Source organism: Rattus norvegicus, chromosome 3 (genome assembly GCF_021556685.1).
Source record: "Rattus norvegicus strain SHRSP/BbbUtx chromosome 3, alternate assembly SHRSP_T2T, whole genome shotgun sequence".
Taxonomy (NCBI): Eukaryota; Metazoa; Chordata; class Mammalia; order Rodentia; family Muridae; genus Rattus; species Rattus norvegicus.
This window is the reverse complement of record NC_141536.1, coordinates 41,729,623-41,743,430: the sequence shown is the minus strand read 5'-3', so window position 1 is coordinate 41,743,430 and position 13,808 is coordinate 41,729,623.

Genomic DNA, 13,808 nt, shown 5'->3' with positions numbered 1-13,808 from the left:
TGACCTTAAAAATCACTCAGAAGTCCTCTTCTATGGATTGTTTCATCTTGTTGATGTCGTCTGACAGAAGTAGTTTAAGGGAAAATGGCTTATTTTGGCTCACAGTTGGAGAGTGCAATCCACTATGGTGGGTAAATCATGGTGCAGCAGATTGAGTCTGGTGGTCACAATGTATCATCTGCAGTCAGGAAGCAGAGAGAAAGATCCGTGGTGGTATTAGCTTGCTTTCTTTGTTGCTGTTCTCACATCCCTGTTTACTGGATTATAGATTTAGACCACCCATGTTCAAGATGGGTCTTCCCAGTTTAGTTATTCCAAGCTAGAAAATTCCTCAGAGACATGCCTCATTTCTGAGATAATCTAGATCCTATCAGGTTGACAGTATTAATTACCACTGACCCAAATTCTGAATACCTGAGAAGCAGGAAGTAGAAATGATTTATTGTCATGTAGTATGTCTTTTAAAAATTCACAGGTCTTTTCGATGTAAAGTCAAACTTGTAACACACTGGTCTACTATAAATCCATGCCCCCACCTCCTCCAGGCTGGCTTTGAGTACTGTCCCAATGATGGTTAATTTCAGATGTCACCCTGGATAGCTTAAGACATAGATAGCTGATAAAGCATCACTTGTGTGTGTTTCAGTAAAGGTGCTTCTAGAATGAACTGGCATCTGAGCCGGTAAACTGAATAAAAAAGACAAGAACAGGTGTCAAAAATTCAGAGAAGGAAATTTTACTCTTCTTCGTTTAGGGACAGGATAACTCCTGAACTCAGTTATCAGATCTTCAAGTTCTCTGGACTTTGGTCTCTAGGACTTACACCAGCAGCCTCCTCATTTCTCAGGCCCTTAAGTCTAGACTGGCAACGACATCATTGGCTTCATCTGCTTCTGGTGCTTTCCAACTTGGATGGTACCACACTGTCAACCCTGTAGTTTTCTAGCAATGACAAACATATTATGAACTGGGTCTCGGCATCCATAATTGTGAGACAATACTTCTACTGTATCCCTTGTCGTCTATTGTCTGTCTCTCACGTGTCTGTCTATTTATTGCTTCTGTTTCTCTGGGTTACTCTGACTGTAGCTTTATGATACTCAATGCTAACTGTTAACTTAGGAAAAACACTAGAATTCTCTGGGCGACAGGCCTCTGACTGATTTTATGAGAGATTTTCTTAACGTAGTGAACTGTGGTGGGAAGGCCCACTGTGTTTGTGGGTAGTATCAGTTTGTGGGCTGGCTGAATGAAAAGGGGATCGGATTGTGGACTTCGTGCTGGCATCTGTGCATTAATTTACTACTCTTCAACCTTGAGTGAAGATGGAGTGAAGATGGAGTGTTGAATTCCAGACAATGGCGAGATTCACTGCAATGGTAAGCCAAGCAAACCCTTTTCTCCCTTAGGTTGTTTGGTTGGTGTATTTTGTCACATCAATGGGAAATGAAACCAGGATACGACCGCATCATTTTGTAAAATTGCTTCTCTGAGAAATACCTAATAAAAGCTATGTTTCACAAAACAACTGACTCGGGCTGTGCACCTTGTCATTACTAGTTATAAATCCTGAGCATCCGGTCTGAAATCACTGTGCAGGAGTGGTTTTCTGAGAAACCCTGAGATCATATGACGTTCCCTTACTCCAGAAAGTCAATAATCTATCTTTTGAGGTAAACACGGTGTGAAGGGGACTCTGAATTCCTAATTCTTAGTCATTGCCTTCTATAGTGGTTTAGAAGGTTTTACTTTGCTCAGGAGAGAACACGGATGTGAAATATTTTTTAGCCCCTGACTCTCCTCCTTGTTTGATACCTGCCTTCCTATTCTGGGTTGCATTATCCAAACAGCTGGTAGCATTAGAGTTCAGCTCTTTCTTCTGCACACATCTGCCTTTATTTATCTGACCTTTTAATGGAGCCTGGGTCCTAGGTAAGATACTGAATAAAAGCACACAATTGCTAACGTTAAGGACATCGTAGGTTCTAGTGGGCATAGAAAGATAAGCACATTTGGGGTATTAATCTACAACATGTAGCATGAAAAACAACTTGGATTTTGTGGTGACATAGTTCAGTAAATATGGATCTTCTTTTAAGAGTCTATTTATAAACTTGAAGACTAAAATAAGAACGCACTGATATCATCTGGTTATAGTGTAGCCCAGAGGAGAAAGACTAGTTGAACCATAAAATACTGGAGAATTAACAGATGCATAGATGTGGAGATAGGCCGCTGTGGCTTTAGTGGAAGGACGGCGTTTGTGAACAGCTCTCAGGCTCTGGCTTGAGCGTGTGTGTTTCCCACATTGTGTGCCAAAGCATTTCACTCAGCTCTTCCCTTTGAGCATCGCATTCAGTCCTCACAATAAGAGCACATGAGAAAGATAAAATTACAATGCTTGTTCTGTAGACAGGAAATGAAAATGAAGAGAAGCAACGTGCCGTACAGCAGGGCTTGGAAGAGTAGGCTCTTGAACAAAAAGGAGCATCACTGTGTGACACTGCTCTGTGTAGTTAAATGTTGCAGAGAGCTGTCCCTGGGACTCAGAGCTTCATAAATTCTTCACCAAAGAAAAATTTATGTGTCTGGGCATATAAATTAGAGCAATACATTTGAAAGCAATTCTTTGATATGCATATAATTATACTATTTATTAAAGACAAAAGCAAATTCACATACTAGTGAAGTAGGTGTACTTATTTTATCTTAAATAATTAAATTTTGGCTGAATCCCTGATACTATTATATGAATAGCAACTTCAGCATTTTAGGGCTTATAAGTATTTTGGCTTCATAATTATTAGTGTTAATTTAGAGTATAAAACAGTAAGGTATATTGTGCTAGTTATTTTTATCTACTTGACATAATCTAGAGTCAGCATGGGAAGAGAACCTCAGTTCACGTGACTAGTATGATTCCGGTAATGAGTGAGAAGTTTAGAGTATTTTGTCTTATTCTGACTATTTTATTGCATTTTATTTTCATGTTTTAACTTATTTTATGCAAATAAGGGTGTAGCAATATCTCTCTCTATATATATCTACATCTATCTATCTATCCATCTCTATCTATCTCTCTCTCTCTCTCTCTCTCTCTATATATATATATATATATATATATATATATATATATATATATATATATTTCAGAGAGAAAGGAAATATTAACCAAACCTGAGAGAAGGAAATGTAGACTTGGAACATTCCTGAAGTATTAGCTTGGCTGGGGACAATCACAAAAGAATGGCTTTGTCACACACCTAAGTGCTCTGTGGGGATAGCAGAAGCTGATTAAATGTAATTCCACTGTCTCACTATTGCAGGTGCTCAGGTATCTGGTAATAGTTTCTGTCAATCCTACCAGCTATGCAACTCTTAGTCGTTTCTTTCCAGGACATATTTGATTACTTTTTCTTTTTACTTTGGACCCATGATGACTAAGAGTAGGTTAAATATAAGATAAGAAAAGGAAATTTGAAAATTCTTTCTTAAGTAGGAAAAATTCCGTCTTGAGTAGGAGTCGGTACATACACTGCTCAGTAGGCTTTGTGTGTGTTCTTGTTTTTAACCTAGTTAGTTTGAAGTTCACATTATGAGCTCAAAGCTGATAATGTTAAGGTTCTTCACTGAGGTAACTATAACCGGAAAGCAAAGCTGGTTGGTCCTGGGAGGTTTGATCCTCTGATTTCTCAAAGTTCCGTGCATATTTATTTGGAGTAGAGGTCAGTGTAAATGCATGTAATTATATCAATGATACTTGGGCAGTTTCTGGGAACGTTGTTCCAATTTTTCATAGGGTTAGAACTATGTATTTAGAAGTAAAATTTTATTTTAGCTTCTCTCTGACAGGTATAAATGAGCAGAATAGCAGACACACTGACCCCCAAATCTCCTGTAGCTTTGTCTAAATATACACCCTTAACAAGAACTATCTACTGAGAACTTCTTGAGCATTCACCGCCAGGCTGACCTCTTGATGCTGGAACCCACAGCATTAGATTTTTCCAGGCCAGAACAAGAGTCTCTAGGGTGACTCCCTGTAACTAAAATAGAGCATGAATCCTTGTTCTATGTCCACAGTGAGTGTCACAGGACCACCTTTACAGTCAGTCAGTGTGAACATGGCAAATCTAGCTTTCTCTCTAGCCTCAAACCTTCAATGAGTTTCAGCATCTTAGAAATATTAGTACCAGTCTTTCTGGCTTCCCATCTATGGTGGTTTGAATGAGAATGGGCCCTACATGCTCATATGTTTGAATGCTTGGTGTCTTAGTCAGGGTTTCTATTCCTGCACAAAACACCATGACCAGGAAGCAAATTGGGGAGGAAAGGGTTCATTCAGCTTACACGTCCACATTGCTGTTCATCACCAAAGGAAGTCAGGACTGGAACTCACACCAGGAAGGAACTTGGAGTCAGCAGCTGATGCAAAGGCCACGAAAGGCTGCTGCTTACTGGATTGCTTCCCCTGGCTTGCTCAGCTTGCTTTCCTATAGAACCCAGGACTGTCAACCTAAGGATGGCACCACCCATAATGGGCCTTCCCACCCTTGATCACTAATTGAGAAAATGCCTTACAGCTGGATCTCACGGACACATTTCCTCAAGGGAGGCTTCTTTCTCTGTGATAATTCAGCTGTGTCAAGTTGATACACAAAACCAGCTGTACATTTGGTAACCCCATTGGTGGAACTATTTGGGAAGAATTAGAAGGTATAACCCTGAAGGAGAGAATGTATTACTGGGGATGGCATTTCTGTTTCAAAACTCCATGCCAAAAGTTCCCACTAGCACTCTGTCCTATGCTTTCGGATCAAATGGAAACTCTCAGCTACTGTTCCAGCACCAACCCTGCCTGCTTGCTGCCATGCTCCCTGCTATGATGGTCATGGACTTTAATACTCAGAAAGAGTGAGATCCAAGTTAAATGCCTTCATTTACAAGTTGCCCTGTCATGCCCCAACATACAACAAAAAGTCATGCTCCACTATGTTCATAGCAGCCTTATTTATAAAAGCCAGAAGCTAGAAAGAACCCGGATGCCCTTCAACAGAGGAATGGATACAGAAAATGTGCTACATCTACACAATGGAATATTACTCAGCTATCAAAAACAATGACTTTATGAAATTCATAGGCAAATGGATGGAACTGGAAAATATCATCCTGAGTGAGGTAACCCAATCACAGAAAAATACACATGGTATGCAGTAAGTGATAAGTGGATATTAGCCCAAATGCTCAAATTAACCTAGATGCACAGAACACATGAAACTCAAGAAGGATGACCAAAATGTGAATGCTTCACTCCTTCTTTAAAGGGAAACAAGAGTACCCTTGGGAGGGAATAGGGAGGCAAAGTTTAGAACAGAGGCTGAAGGAACGCCCATTCAGAGCCTGCCCCACATGTGGCCCACACATATACAGCCACCAAGCTAGATAAGATGGATGAAGCAAAGAAGTGCAGGTTGACAGGAACCGAATGTAGATCTCTTCTGAGAGACACAGCCAGAATACGGCAAATACAGAGGCGAATGCCAGCAGCAATCCACTGAACTGCGAACGGGAACCCCATTGAAGGATTCAGAGAAAAAACTGAAAGAGCTTGAAGGGGCTTGAGAACCCATATGAACAACAATGTCAACCAACCAGAGCTTCCAGGGACTAAGCCACTACCCAAAGACTATACATGGACTGACCCTGGGCTCCAACCTCATAGGTAGTAATGAATATCCTAGTAAGAGCACCAGTGGAAGGGGAAGCCCTTGGTCTTGTCAAGACTGGACCCTCAGTGAACGTGATTGTTGGGGGAAGGCAGCAAAGGGGGGATATGGGGAGGGGAACACCCATATAGAAGGGGAGGGGGAGGGGTTAGGGGGATGTTGGCCTGGAAACTGGGAAAGGGAATAACAATTGAAATGTAAATAAAAAATACCCAATTTAATAAAGATGGAGGGAAAAAAAGTTGCCCTGTCATGGCGTATCTTCTTAGTAATAGAAAAATAACTAAGAAACTGTCCAAGTCAGTCTTTCAGGGAATTGGTTGTCTCCTGAATATTAGGGCATATTCTTGGTAACTAATTTGATTACAAATATTTATCCTACTATTCAACCATAATTGTAACTCTTTAAAGGAGAATATATTCATTTATTTTATAGAAAATTTTTATCTATAGAGGAACCACTGAAATTATTTCTCTAGCTTTATAAGAGAATTGCATATCGGTGTGTGGATGCTTTGACATAGATTGTGAAGTGATGAGCTCACTGGTGCTATCTTCTATACCCGTCCCTCCCTCGTTACTTTCGGATGGGTACAGAGAGCATCGGCGGTCTCTAAGAATGATCACACTGTGTTTCAGGACCCGTCATTATTCATGCTCCACTGCTTCCAGTACAATTCATGCTACAAAAATGAAACTTTGTACTCTTCAAACATGTTCCTATTTTCCTCTGAGCCTCTGGAAATCGCCATTGAATTCTTTGCTGACTTTGTCTTTTAGAGTTCATATGTGTGATTATGCAGTACTAATCTGATCTTTTTTCTGCCTTGTTGCACTCAGTATAACGTCTTCCATATTCATCCACATAGGTATGAATGGTAAGATGTCCTTGGCTTTGAAATCAGAATAATAGTACTTGCTGTATTTTCTTTATTCATTCATAGAATGACGGATTCTTAGTTTGATTCTAGGTAGAATTGCAAAGAACCTGAGGATACAGATTTTTTTAAGGCTGATTCTAATTTCCTTTAAAGATATACATCCAGAAATGAAACTAGGTTATACAGTAATTCTATTTTTTCAGGAACCTACATTAAGTGTTTTCTACAACTAATCTACTACTTCACACTTCTACGAACAATATACATGAGTACCCTTCTCTCCTCATTCTCATAGATATCTACCTTTTATTTTTATAACAACTGCTCTAATAGGTATGAGAAAACATTAATTATGGATTTGCATTGCTTTGTATATTGGTTATATTGAGTAGCGTCTTAGACATCTTTTGGCTGATTGGAAATATCCCTTGAGATATATTTCTTTAGGTCCTTTACCTGTGACTCAGTAGGGGGATCTTTGTTTACTTGTTGAGTAGTTTGAGTACTTTCTTTATAGTACTTAAGAGGAAATTATAAAGGAACCTGTTTGCAGGCAAGTAAAGATGAGCAGAGACAAAAGGAAGGAATGTTAAGTGTTTGTATCTGATGACTTTTTTTCTTTTCTCTTCCTTCCTTCCTTTCTGTCTGTCTTTATTTTTCCCTTTATAGAACAGGTACACCAATTACAAACATGGAAGAGTTATGGATGATGCTATCAAAATGCAAGATTTCCCTAAATCTAAAAATTGAATTGGCATATATTAATGATTAATACAGTATCTCCTCCAGAAATTTAGGGATGGTGTCTGTGACAGCTATCCTTGGTTATCACCTTGACTCCATCTGGAATTATCTGAAAACCAAATGATTGTGTACACCTGGGGGAGATAGTTTATTAAAAAATCATTTAAAATATGAAGACCCATTTGTAATCTAAGTCTCTCGAAGTGGGAATATATACAGCTGGGCCACATCTTCTTCTGGCAGCCTGTAAAAAGGACAGAAGGTGGAAGCTTTCTCGCCTGGCCTGCTTGCTCCCACTCTGACTCTCACTAGTAAGCCCATTCATCCATTATCACTAGAGTCTACCTCTTCAGGATTCTAGTGTGCACTGAAGACCAGCTGAGACAGACAGCCTTGTGGACTGATGAACTGCTAGAGTCATGGACCTTCTGTTGGTAGACAGTCACTATTGGACTACCCGGACCATAGTCATTATAATAAATGCCCCCATCTCTCATCTCTCTCCTCTCTCTCTCTCTCTCTCTCTCTCTCTCTCTCTCTCTCTCTCTCTCTCTCTCTGTCTCTTCATTCTCTAAGTTCTGTTCCTCTAAAGACACATGACAAATGCAGTGTTTCAGTGGGCATGAGAGGGTAGCGTGTTTTATTAGACAATTTGAGCAGGTACAAAGAAATCCTCTAATGCTAGTAGCATGCGGATTAGCAGAGGTGTGATTCTTCTACTATCTTTTTAGGGTTCTTGATTATTTAAGCTGAATCTTGCCTGTTGACAATTTGCCTGCTCCAATTCTCTCTCCTGCTTTCTGAGAGGGTCAAACAAGCAACTCAACTCTAGGATGATGGTACAGAACTTCAGAAAGAATGTTCCATTTAGGTGTGCCGGGGGCCAGCACAAGGGCTCAGTTCAAACCAACAGCCTCCTGAACATTTTACTTAACAACGTCTGGTATGCCAACACATTTGATAATGTTTTCAACTGGCAATTAGGAGAAAGAAATGCCCACATATATGTTCATTTTGTTCTTTTCTTTCTTTTTTGGATAGTATTTTATTTACATTTCAAATGTTATTCCCTTTCCCTATCCCATCACCCCCCCTTCTTCTATAAAGGTGTTCCCCTCCCCATGCACCCCCTTCCTGCTCCCCTAATATTCCCCTACACTCAGGGTCCAACCATGGCAGGACCAAGGGCTTCTCCTTCTATTGGTGCCCAACAAGGTCATCCTCTGCTACATATGCAGATGGGAGCCATTGGTCAGTCCATATATAGTCTTTGGGTAGTGATTTAGTCTCTGGGAGCTCTGGTGGGTATTATGTTCTTATGGTATTGCAAGCCCCTTCAGCTCTTTCAATCCTTTCTCTAATTCCTCCAATGGGTCTCCCGTTCACAGTTCAATGGTTTGCTGCTAGCATTTGCCTCTGTATTTGACATGCTCTGGCTGTGCCTCTCAGGAGACATCTATATCCGGTTCCTGTCAGCATGCATTTCTTAGTTTCATCAATCTTATCTAGTTTTGGTGGGGATATATATATATATATATATATATATATATATATATATATATATCAGGCTCTTAATGGCTGTTCCTTCAGTCTCTCCTCCAAACTTTGCCTCCATATCCACTCCTATGAATATATTTGTTCCCCCTTTTAAGAAGGATTGAAGCATCCACACTTTGATCATCCTTCTTCTTGAGCTTCATGTGGTCTGTGGATTCTATCTTCAATAATTCGAGCTTTTGAGCTAAGATCCACTTATCAGTGAGTGTATACCATGTATGTTTTTCTGTGATTGGGTTACCTTACTTAAGATGATATTTTCTAGTATTGAATATAATTTAAGGAATAATTTCATGATATCTCTCCCACAAAATCAAAACAATTATGTGCGATACTTATAAGGAAAAATAATTATATTAAGCATTTTTATTAATAATCTTAGCTTCTTATACCTTAAGATGAGTGTTTAAAATGAACATAATATACATAATATAATATATAATATATATTACTTATGTATTTGGACTAAAAAACGGTCGATAGCATAAATGTTCCTGTAAGTTTTTTGGAATGAGAGAGAAAAGAAAATGATATAATTATAATACAATCTCAAAATTAGAGAAGTAATTAAAAAGGTGTGAAACCATGCATTGTCTTGCAACAAATGAATAGATAAGTCGAATATGCCATGCCCGTGCAAGTTATTATTCAGCCACAAATCATAAAATGTTAGCTTATGCCAGAAAGATAAATCTATGTTCAAAATTATGTGACACTTTAACTAAACTATAATAAATTGTGATAAGCATTTCACCTTATTCAATATTTGTACACCTTTGGATAATTTTTTAAATTTTTATTAGATATATTTCTTTACTTACATTTCAAATGTTATTCCTTTTCCTGGTTTCCTGTCCATAAGCCTCCATCCCCTCCCCCTCCCCCTCCCCTATACGGGTATTCCCCTTATATATCCCCCTTACTGTTCCCCCATATTCCCCTGCCCTGGAGGTAGGTCCAACCTTGGCAGGACCAAAGGCTTCCCCTTCCACTGGTGCCCCAACAAGGCTATTCTCTGTTACATATTCAGTTGGAGACCTGGGTCAGTCCATGTATAGTCTTTTGGTAGTGGTTTAGTCCCTGGAAGCTGTGCTTGGTTGGCATTGTTGTTCTTTTGGGGTTGTAAGCTCCTTGAACTCTTTCAATCCTTCCTCTAATTACCCCCAAGGGGGTCCTGTTCTCAGTTCAGTGGTTTGCTGCTAGCATTGACCTCTGTATTGGACATGCTTTGGATGTGTCTCTCAGGAGAGATCTTTATCTGGTCCCTTTCAGCATGCATTTTTTAGCTTCATCAATCTTATCTAGTTTTGGTGTTTGTATATATATATAGGCCACATGTGGGGCAGTCTCTGAATGGCCGTTCCTTCAGTCACTGCTCTAAACTTTGCTTCCATATCCCCTCCTATGGATATTTTTCTCCCTTTTAAGAATGAGTGGGAGCATCTGTATTTTGGTCATCCTTCTTCTTGAGCTTCCTGTCACCTGTGGATTGCATCTTGGGTAATTCTAGCTTTTAGGCTAATGTACACTTATCAGTGAGTGCATACCAAGTGTGTTTTTCTGTGATTGAGTTACCTCACTCAGGATGATATTTTCTAATTCATTCCATTTGCCTATGAATTTCATGAAGTCATTGTTTTTGATAGCTGAATAGTACTCCATTGTGTAGATGTACCACATTTTTTGAATCCATTCCTCTGTTGAAGGGCATCTGGGTTCTTTCCAGCTTCTGGCTATTATAAATAAGGCTGCTATGCACATAGTGGAGCACGTGTCTTTGTTGTGTGTTGGAGCATCTTTTGGGTATATGTCCAGGAGAGGTATAGCTGGGTCCGCAGGTAGTGGAATGTCCAATTTTCTAAGGAACCTCCAGACTAATTTCCAGAATGGTTGTACCAGTTTGCAATCCCACCAACAATGGAGGAGTGTTCCTCTTTCTCCACATATATAATGTAGATTACTTATATATTTGAACAAAAAATGGTCGATAGAACAAACGTTCCTGTAATTTTCAAAAAGACACAGAATTCATTTGTTTTCTAGTATTAAATGTAAGTGAGGTAACCCAGTCACAAAAGAACACACTTGGTATGTACTCACTGATAAGCAGATACTAACTCCAAAGCTCAGAACACTCAAGATACAATTCACAGACCACCTGAAGCTCAAGAAGGAAGACCAAAAATGGATGCTTCAGTCCTTCTTAGAAGGGGTAACAAAATACTCAAGAGAGGAAATAAGGAGACAGTGTGGAGCAGAGACTGAGGAAAGACCATAAAGAGACTGCCCCTCATGGGGATCCATCTCATATATAGACACCAAAAGCAGACATTACAGATACCAAGAAGTATCCTTGCTGACAGGAGCCTGTTATAGCTGTCTTCTGAGAGGCTCTGCCAGAACCTGACAAATACAGAGGCAGATGCTCACAGCAAACTATGGGACTGAGCACAGGGTCCCCAATGGAGGAGTTGGAGAAAGGACTGAAGGAGCTGAAGGGGTTTGCAACCCCATTAGAACAATAATACCAACCAACCAAAGCTCCCAAGGACTAAACCACCACCCAAAGAGTAAACATGGACAGACCCATGGCCAGCTGCATATGTAGCAGAGGATGGCCTTGTTGAACATCAATGGGAGAAGAGGATCTTGGTCCTGTGAAGGCTCGATGCTCCAATGTAGGGGAATGCCAGGGTAGGGAGGCGGGAGTGGGTAGGTGGGTAAGGGAGCACCCTCATAGAAGCAGGGTGAGGGAGGATGGGATAGAGGGTTTCTGGAGGGGAAACCAGCAAAGGGGATAACATTTGAAATGTAAATAAATAAAATATCCTAGAAAACGTTTTTCTTGTAAAATTATAAATGAACTTTTATACTGTCAGTTTTTTTCTCATAATAATGTTATAGTACTTAACATTTTTATTTTTAGATCACAATACAACTATATCATTTCTATTTCTCTTATAATTCTTCCTATCATCAAATTCATGGCCTCTTTTTACATTATATATATATATATGTATATGTATATGTATATATATATATATATATATATATATATATATCTGGGCCAATTCATATGATATTTGTATGTTTGTTTCCAGGGCTGGACCATTTGGTACTAGATAACCAAATGGTATTGTTCTTCTCCAAGGTCTCAGCATTCCTTAATTGCCTGTGATTCTTTATGTAGGGTTCTGGCCTTGTGGTCTTTTTGTCATTCAATTAATCATATTTATTGCTGCTTTTATTTGGCTCATGTTTAGGGGATCCTGTTGGTGAGACTTAGTGGTGTAGCTTGTGACATCACTTGGAAACACAATTTTACCACAAACTCTCTGATTGTCTGGTTTTAACAATCTTTTCTCCCTCCACCTTCTCCAGTGTTCCCTGAGTGGGAGTTGTTTTATAGATGTATTCCCTGGGACTGTGTCCCACAACTCTGAACTTTGGCTAAGCATAGCTTCTTGTAATGGTTCCCATCTGTTACATTGAGAAGTTTCTTTGATAAGGGTTGAAGATAATATTTATCTATGGGGAGAAGGACAAATATTTAGAATGTAGTTATGGATTGTGATGGTTAGTAAAGTGATTGTTGTAGGTTCTCCTCTAAGACCCACGCATTCACTAGCCCAGGATAGTGGGCTAAGTCTCCGGTATCACCCACGATGATACTTAATTATCAAGAATTAAGGCAAACAACAATTGACAAGTGGGACTACATAAAATGTAATAGCTTTTCCACAGCTGAACAAACAATTAATTGGGTTAAAGAGGAAGCCCACGGAATGGGAGAGACTCTTTCCCAGGTACACATTCTGACCTCTGTGAGATTAATATCCAGAGTAGATAATGATCTCAAAAACGCAGAGAATCAAAAAAGAGGGGACCTGGGACCTGGACAGAGAGTTCTCAAAAGAAAAAAAAATGGCTAAGAAACGCCTCAAAAATTGCTCACTATCCATGGCAATTAGGGAAATAAAAAACAACTTGGAAATTTTACTTTACTCCATTCAGAATGGCAAAAGCCAAGAAAAGAGTTGACAACAAATTCTAGAGGGAATATTAGAAAAAGGGAACACTCATCTACTGTTGGTGGAATTGGAAACCTGTGCAACCATCATAGAAATCAGTGAAGGGAGTCCTCAAAAAGATAAAAATAAATATACTATGTGATCCAGCTATCACATGCCTTGTCATGTCCCAAGGACTCAACATCTTGTAAAATTAACTTTTATCCTGTCTTTTTTTCTCATAATAATGTCATAGTACTTTATTTTTATATCACACTATAACTATATCATTTTATTTCTTTTATTCTACTTCTTGTTTTTATCAAATTCATGACCTCTTTTTACATTAATTGTTTATATATATGGGCCAATCCATATGAGGCTATTTGTATGTTTGTTTCTTACTTTTCAGATACTTGGTCCGCCACATCTGTTGTTGTTCTAGTCACAATAGCTATGAAATGGAATCAACCTAAATGTTGTTTGAACAGATAATGAATACATAATAAAACTATGACCCATATATACTATAGTCCATGGACAGATAATAAAACATATATAGTTGTAAAGAAATCAGTTGTAAAGAAAAAGGAAATTATGACCTATGTATGAAAATAAATGTAGTTGGAAGAGATCCTATTGAATCCAGCAATATAGACCCAGAAAGTCAAATGTCAGCTACTTTTACTGTACCTCCCAGGGCAATCTTCACAGGCACTGCTCTCCTTGGTGTAGACACTCCCATTTTAATCATTAAACAATAAAGTGTCCCATAGACTGGTCTATAGGCCACTCTGATGGGGACATTTTCTTAACTAATGTTCCCTCTTCTCAGAAGACTTCACCCTGAGTCAGGTTGGCAAACATCTAACACACACAGCCTGGAAGAA